We start from the raw sequence: 8,028 nt of genomic DNA on the forward strand, positions 1-8,028 counted from the left end.
TCTTTTCTTCTGCTGGGTTTACACTTAGATTTTTCTTCTTTTTCCAATTTCATAAGATGACTCGTGAGTTCGTTGATGCACTATCTTTCTGTTTTTCGAATGTATGCATCTAAAGCAATAAATTTTCCTCTGAGAACTGCTTTTGCAGTATCCCACATGTTTTCATAGCTTGTGTCTTCATTGTTGTTGTGCTCAAGGAAGTTAACAATTTCCTCTTTTATTTCTTCCTTCAACCACTGTCATTAACAGAAGGTTGCTTAATTTCCATGCCTTTGTGTGGGGTTAAATGTTTTTGTTGGAGTTGAGTTCCACCTTGAGTGCCTTTTGGTCTGAGAAGATGCAAGGCATTGTTTCAATTCATTTGATTATGTTGAGGCTTTGTTTTTTGTCCTAGGATATATTCAATTTTGGGGAATGTTCCATGGGGCAATGAGAAAAATGTATATTCTTTATCTTTGGGATGGAGTATTCTATATGTGCCTATCAAGCACAGTTGTTCTAGGGTCTCATTTAAGTCCCTTACATCTTTGTTTAGTTTCTGTTTAGAGCATCTTTCCAGCTCTGTAAGAGGAGTGTTAATGTCCCCTGTTAGTATGGTGTTATAGTATATCATATTGCTCAGACTGAGTAAGGTCTCTTTCAAGAATCTGGTAGCATTTAAGTTGGGTGCATAAATATTTAGAATTGAAACATCTTGTTGTATTTTTCCTTTGACCAATATAAAGTGATCATTATTGTCTTTTTTGACTTTAATTGCTTTAAATCCACATGTATCTGAAAATAAGATCACAACTGCTCTTTTCTTCTGAATTCTATTTGCCTGAAAAATTGTCTTCCAACCCTTAACTTGGAGTTTTAATTTGTCTTTTGAAACTAGGTGTGTTTCCTGTGGACAATAAATGCATGGTTTGTGTTTTTTAATCCAGTCTGCCAATCTATGCCTCTTCAGTGGGGAATTCAAGCCGTTTACATTTATTGAGATAATCGATAAATGTGGTAGTGTTATATTATTTTATTTTGTGAAAGTCCATTACTTAGGTTTATCTTTGCATCATTATGGAAGTTAGGTTTTGTCCTTTAATTTCTGAGTTCTTATTTTCCTATTGATCCATTGTGATGGTCAGTGTGTAGAAAAGGTTGAAGTATTTCCTGTAGAGCTGGTCTTATTGTGGTGAATTTCCTCAACATTTGTATATCAGTAAGTGATTTGATTTCTCCATCAATTTTAAAGCTTAGCTTAGCAAGATATAGAATTCTGGGCTGGAAATTTTTCTGTTTAAGTAGATTAAAGTTGATGACCATTGTCTTCTTGCTTGGAAAGTTTCATTAGAGAACTCTGCAGTCACCCTGATGGATTTGTCCTTGAAGGTCAACTGGTGCTTACTCCTGGAATCTTTTCTTTTGCCTTGACTTTGGACAGTTTCATCACAATGTGTCTTGGAGAAGCTCTGTTAGAGTTGAGGCAACCTGGGGTCCAATATCCCTCTGAAAGGAGTGTGTCAGAATATTTGGTGATATTTGGGAAATTTTCATTTATAATATTCTCTAGTATGGCTTCCTTTCCCCTAGGGTATTCTTCTTCCCCTTCTGGGATACCTATAACTGGTATGATTGACTGATTCATAAAGTCTCATAATTCTGTCAGTGAACATTCTGCTTTCTCTCTCTTCTTTTCTGCCTCTTTAACTATCTGAGTTATCTCAAGAGCTTTGTCCTCTACCTCTGAGATTCTTTCTTCTTCATGGTCTAATCTGTTGTTGATACTTCCCATTGCATTTTTAAGTTCCCTAATTGACTGCTTCACTTTGTTCAGGTCTGCTATATCCTTTCTATAATCTTTATATCATTCATCTCTTATTTGATTCTGTTTTTGGATTTCCTTTTGGTTATTTTCCACTTTATCAGCAGTTTCCTTCGTTGTTTCCATCATTTTCTTCATTGTTTTTATCATCTGTATTCTAAATTCCCTTCCTGTCATTTCTAACATTTCTTTATAAGTGGAATCCTCTGCAGTAGTTTGCTCATGATCCTTTGGGGAATGTTGCTCTGGATTGGTTTTTCATGTTGCTAGGATTTTTCTGCTTCCTCATGAGTGTTTTCTTTTATCTGTTCCCTGCTCTAATTTTCCTTTTCCTTCCTCTTGCTCTTTAAGTTATCGTGCCTCTGGAGTAAGCTTTTGAGTCCATTTGATGAGGACCAGAAGGAAGAGAAGACTGAAGAGCAAGAATGGAAAAAAGAAAAGAGAAAGAAATAAAAGAAAAAGGAGAAAGGAATGGGGGTGAGTAAAAGGGAATATTGACAAAAAGAAGAGAGGCACAGAAAGAGGGAGACAAGAGCAGTATAGGTGTACAGTAGGGTACTTTGACCCAACCTTAAAAACCCTCTGGGGATGCCAGGTTGGGTGGTTCCCTTGAGGTCAGCAGCTCTTTGCTAGCCTGTTTGAACACAGTACCCCCACCTCCAACCAGCAGACAGAAAAGACAAAAATGCTACAAATCAAACCACAATAAGCAAACAGAAAAAAATTGTGGGATAAAATTGGGGGGGAAACCAAATATTATGGATAGAAACACTAGGAAAAATGAAGTTCTAGTTGTTAAATAAGGCAACAATGGAAAATTATACTTAAAATAGAAAAATGAAGAAAGAAAATAAAGCAAAAAGAACAGGAAAAATCTACAGGGAAAATGTTGAAATTTAAACAAAAACAGAAACAAAAACAAAGCAGTATATACACCTTGCTGAATATTGTCTAGGCAACAGGTGATCTTTGGGGTATGAGATGTGAATCACAATGCTGTCATGGCTGTATGAGATGGAGACTAGAGGCCTTTGCTGATTTCTCAACCCCCACAGGGCGAAGAGCATAAATCTCTCCTCAACCTGCTTACAAGGCACTTTAAACTACTAACCTTGCCTAAGCAGAAGCTTTCCCAGGAAAGCACTTGTCCACTTATTCAGTGTGCCAAAATGAGTCTCACTCTATACCTCTGAGGGCCAAGACTATAAGGTATCTTAGTCCCCTCCTTTAGGCTGCTCAGTCACTAGATTACTCACCCAAGGTTTCTTGCCTGATCCTTGCTCTGTGACGACAAGGGTGAAGCTTGCCTGGGCAGTTCTTTCACAATGGTTCCGTGTGCCCCACAGCCAAAAACTATTAGCTCCGTCTGGCTCAGCCGCTCAGTCTGGGGCCCTAGGTCACGCTTAAAGTCCTTTCCAATCGTGCCCAAGTTCTCCCAAGATAGTTCAACTGGGTGCCAAGACAAAAAAAAAAAAAAAAAAAAAAAAAAGCAGCTCACAGGTAAAGCCTTTCCAGTTTGCAATCTCACTGCTGCTGTACTTACAGCTGCTGGGGGGATTAGACCAAATGAACACATGCAACCATTTGCCAGTTCTCCACTGCTTTTTTCTTCCTCATGGGGTCCAGAAGTCTCTCACTGACGCCATGTGTCCCCACAGTGGGTGTTTCTGGGCATATTCCACCAGCAAGAGATGCCCGGAGTCTTCTCTCCCCAGTCGCTGTTGCTGTCCACTGGCCTAGTCAGAGACATATAGGCAGACACTGCAGACAAAATGAATGATTTATTAAGAGATGGCTGGTGCTCACTTGGGCACAGCAGCTATGAGCCATCTTTATTCACTTTCTTATAGACCCAAAATCATCAGATAAAAATAATTCAAGAACAAAGAAGACAAAAGGTAAAGATTCCTTATCAACATTAACAAAGCAGAGTAAATACACACCTTTCTAAACCAAGAATGACTTATTTGGAGATAAACAACAATGGAGATGAACCACAAAAGGCTGGGTTGTCTGTTCTGTTTGCCTACTTCCCTATGTGACTAACTGAAAGTTTTTGTGTAATAGAGGTAGGAGATTAAGTGAAATGGTCCATTGCCCCAGGCAAATGATCTGTCTCCACTATGACTTGGTGAGGGTCTCCAGCACATTCTTTCCTTTAAGGCATGACTGCAGCCCAAGTACTTGAAATGTTTCTTCTCAGAGCCTCGTGGCCTCAAGGAGCACAAATGAGACCTATTTATCTTACAAGGGTGCAGTGGATTGTGCCCCTTCAGTTTCACTGTGCCCAGTTGCAAGAAAGCTGTTACTGGTTGCCATCTTGCTCCTCCCCCTGTTTCGGTTCTCTTGAGAAAGGATTGCAGTGCTATAAATTTCCCTCTTAGGACTGCCTTTTCAGTATCCCAGAGGTTCTGGTAATTCATTTCTTCACTATCATTTTGTTCCAAAAACTTGATAATTTCCTTCTTAATCTTGTCTATATCCAGCTATCATTCAGCATAATGTTATTTAGTTTCCATGTTTTCGTATGAGTATGCAGATTGCTTTTGTTACTGAGTTCAACTTTTATTCCATGATTGTCCAAGAAGATGCAAGGAATAATTACTCTTCTTCTACATTTGCTGAGGTTAGACTTGTGACCAAAGATGTGATCAATTTTGGAGGATGTTCCATGGGCTAATTAAAAGAATGTGTATTCAATTTTGTTAGGATGAAATGTTCTGTAGATGTCTGTTAAATCCAATTAAATACTTACGTTTAAGTCCAAAATTTCTTTGCTGAGTTTCTTATTGGAGGATCTGGCCAACACTGTTGAAGTGTTAAATAGTTAAAATCTCCAACTATTATGGTACTGGAGGAAAGAAAGCTGATCACGTCTGTTAGAGTCTGTCTTATAAATAGAGGCACATTCTGGTTGGGTGCATAAATGTTAATAATTGGAATCTCATCATGTTAACTTAACAAATATGAAGTGACCACCCTTATCTTTCCTTACTTATGTTGGTTTAAAACCTATGGTATCTGTGAATAAAATTGCAACACCTGCTTTTTTCTGATTTTCATTTGCTTGAACTATAGATGACCATCCCTTCAACCCTGAGTCTATATTTATCTTTTAAGGTAAGATGAGATTTATGTATGCAGCAGATATCTGGCCTGAGTTATTGTATCCAGTCAGTCAACCTGTGCTTCTTTAGAGGACAATTTAAACTATTCACATTAATGGAGAATATTGATAAGCCTGGTGGGATTTGGGTGCTGAGTTTTTCGAAAGTCCAGTGGACATTTTTAATCCTTTTTCTACCGTAGAAGTTGGAATTTGACCAAAAATATCTGCGTGAGTTTGGATTCCTTCATTTCTTTAAGCTCATCCATATATTTTCTATATTCTTTATTTTTTTCAGAGTATCATATATATATATATATATAATTGTTGGGGATTCATTGAGGGTACAAGAAACCAGGTTACATTGATTGCATTTGTTAGATAAATTCCCTCTTAAAATCATGTCTTGCCCCCAAAAGGTGTGTCACACACCAAGACTCCAACCCTTCTCCTTCCCTCTCTCTACTTTTTCTTTCCCCCACCCCTCTCTTTTCTGTATTCTACATATCTCTCATCTAACTTTTGGTTCTGTCTTTCCATTTTCTCTTCCAATCCATTTATTGTCTTAATCATATTTTAATTTTTTTGTTGTTGAAAACATTAATTCTGAAAGTTTATATAGGAAGAGACTTCTTTTTTTTTTATTAAATCATAACTGTATACATTGATATGATCATGGGGCATCATACACTCGCTTCAAAAACCATTTGACACATTTTTATCACAGTGGTTAACATAGACTTTCTGGCGTTATCTCAGTTACTCTGCCAAAACATTTACATTCTACATTTACCAAGTTTCGCAAATACCCCTGTAAGATGCACCACAGGTGTGATCCCACCGATTCCCCTCCCTCTACCCACCCCCCCTTCCCACTTCCCCCTATTGTTAAGTTGTAGCTGGGTTATAGCTTTCATGTGAGAGTCCCAAATTAGTTTCATAGTAGGACTGTGTACATTGGGTACTTTTTCTTCCATTCTTGGGATACTTTACTAAGAAGAATATGTTCCAGCTCCATCCATGTAAACATGAAAGAGGTAAAGTCTCCATCTTTCTTTAAGGCTGCATAGTATTCCATGGTATACATATACCACAATTTATTAATCCATTTGTGGATCGATGGGCACTTGGGCTTTTTCCATGACTTAGCTATTATGAATCGGGCTGCAATAAACATTCTGGTACAAATATCTTTGTTATGTTGTGATTTTTGGTCTTCTGGGTATATGCCCAGCAGAGGAATTACAGGATTGAATGGCAGATCTATTTTTAGATCTCTGAGTGTTCTCCATATATCTTTCCGAAAGGAGTGTATTAGTTTGCATTCCCACCAGCAGTGCAGAAGTGTTCCCTTTTCTCCGCATCCACGCCAACATCTCTGGTCTTGAGATTTTGTGATATAGGCTAGTCTGACTGGAGTTAGATGATATCTCAAAGTAGTTTTGATTTGCATTTCTCTGATGATTAAAGATGATGAGCATTTTTTCATATGTCTGAAGGCCGCTCGCTTGTCCTCTTCAGAGAAGTTTCTTTTCAATTCTCTTGCCCAGCCTGTGATGGTATCCCTTGTTCGTTTCTTGCTAATGCGTTTGAGTTCTCTGTGGATTCTGGTTATTAAACCTTTGTCAGAGAAATAACCAGCAAATATCTTCTCCCATTCTGAGGGCTGTCTGCTTGCTCTGCTTACCGTGTTCTTAGCTGTGCAGAAGCTTTTTAGTTTGATCAAGTCCCAGTAGTGTATTTTTGAAGCTGCTTCAATTGCCCGGGGGGTTCTCCTCATGAAATACTCACCCAGACCAATTTCTTCAAGGGTTTTCCCTGCATTCTCCTCTAGTATTTTTATAGTTTCATGTCTTAAGTTTAAATCTTTAATCCAATGAGAGTCTATCTTAGTTAATGGTGAAAGGTGTGGGTCCAATTTCAGTCTTCTGCAGGTTGCCAGCCAGTTCACCCAGCACCATTTGTTAAATAGGGAATCTTTTCCCCACTGAATGTTTTTAATTAGCTTGTCAAAAATCAAATAGCGGTAAGTAGGTGGATTCATCTCTTGGTTCTCTATTCTGTTCCAGATATCTACTTCTCTGTTTTTGGGCCAAAACCATGCTGTTTTGATCACTATCGATTTGTAGTAAAGTCTGAGGTCTGGTAGTGTGATTCCTCCTGTTTTGTTTTTATTTCTGAGTAATGTCTTAGCTATTCGACGTTTTTTCTGATTCCATATAAAACGAAGTAATGTTTTTCAAGATCTTTAAAATATGACAGTGGAGCTTTAATAGGGAGTGCGTTGAAATTATATATTGCTTTGGGTAGAATGGATATTTTGATAATGTTGATTCTTCCCAGCCATGAGCATGGTATGTTTTTCCATTTGTTAACATTTTCAGCTATTTCTTTTCTTAGAGTTTCATAGTTCTCTTTATAGAGATCTTTCACGTCTTTTGTTAGGTAATTTCCCAAATATTTCATCATCTTTGGTACTACTGTGAATGGGTAGAGTCCTTAATTGCTTTTTCAACTTGACTGTTGTTGGTGTATATAAAGGCCACCGATTTATGAATGTTGATTTTGTAACCTGGGACGCTGCTGTATTCCTTGATCACTTCTAGGAGTTTTGTAGTAGAGTCCCTAGTGTTTTCCAGATACACAATCATATCATCTGCGAAGAGCGAAAGTTTGATCTCTTCTGACCCTATATGGATACCCTTGATCGCCTTTTCTTCCCTAATTGCGGTGGCTAAAACTTCCATTACAATGTTGAAAAGCAATGGAGACAATGGGCAGCCTTGTCTGGTTCCTGATCTGAGTGGAAATGATTCTAATTTAACTCCATTCAATATGATATTGGCTGTGGGTTTGCTGTAGATAGCCTCTATCAGTTTAAGAAAAGTCCCTTCTAGACCAATTTTCTTGAGTGCTCTGATCATGAAGGGATGCTGGATATTATCAAAAGCCTTTTCTGCATCAATTGAGAGAATCATATGGTCTTTGTTTTTTAATTTGTTTATGTGCTGAATTACATTTATAGATTTACGTATATTGAACCAGCCTTGAGACCCTGAGATAAAACCAACTTGGTCATGATGTATAATTTGTTTGATGTGTTGCTGGATTCTCTTTGTTA

This window comes from Nycticebus coucang, chromosome Y (genome assembly GCF_027406575.1).
Source record: "Nycticebus coucang isolate mNycCou1 chromosome Y, mNycCou1.pri, whole genome shotgun sequence".
Classification (NCBI taxonomy): Eukaryota; Metazoa; Chordata; class Mammalia; order Primates; family Lorisidae; genus Nycticebus; species Nycticebus coucang.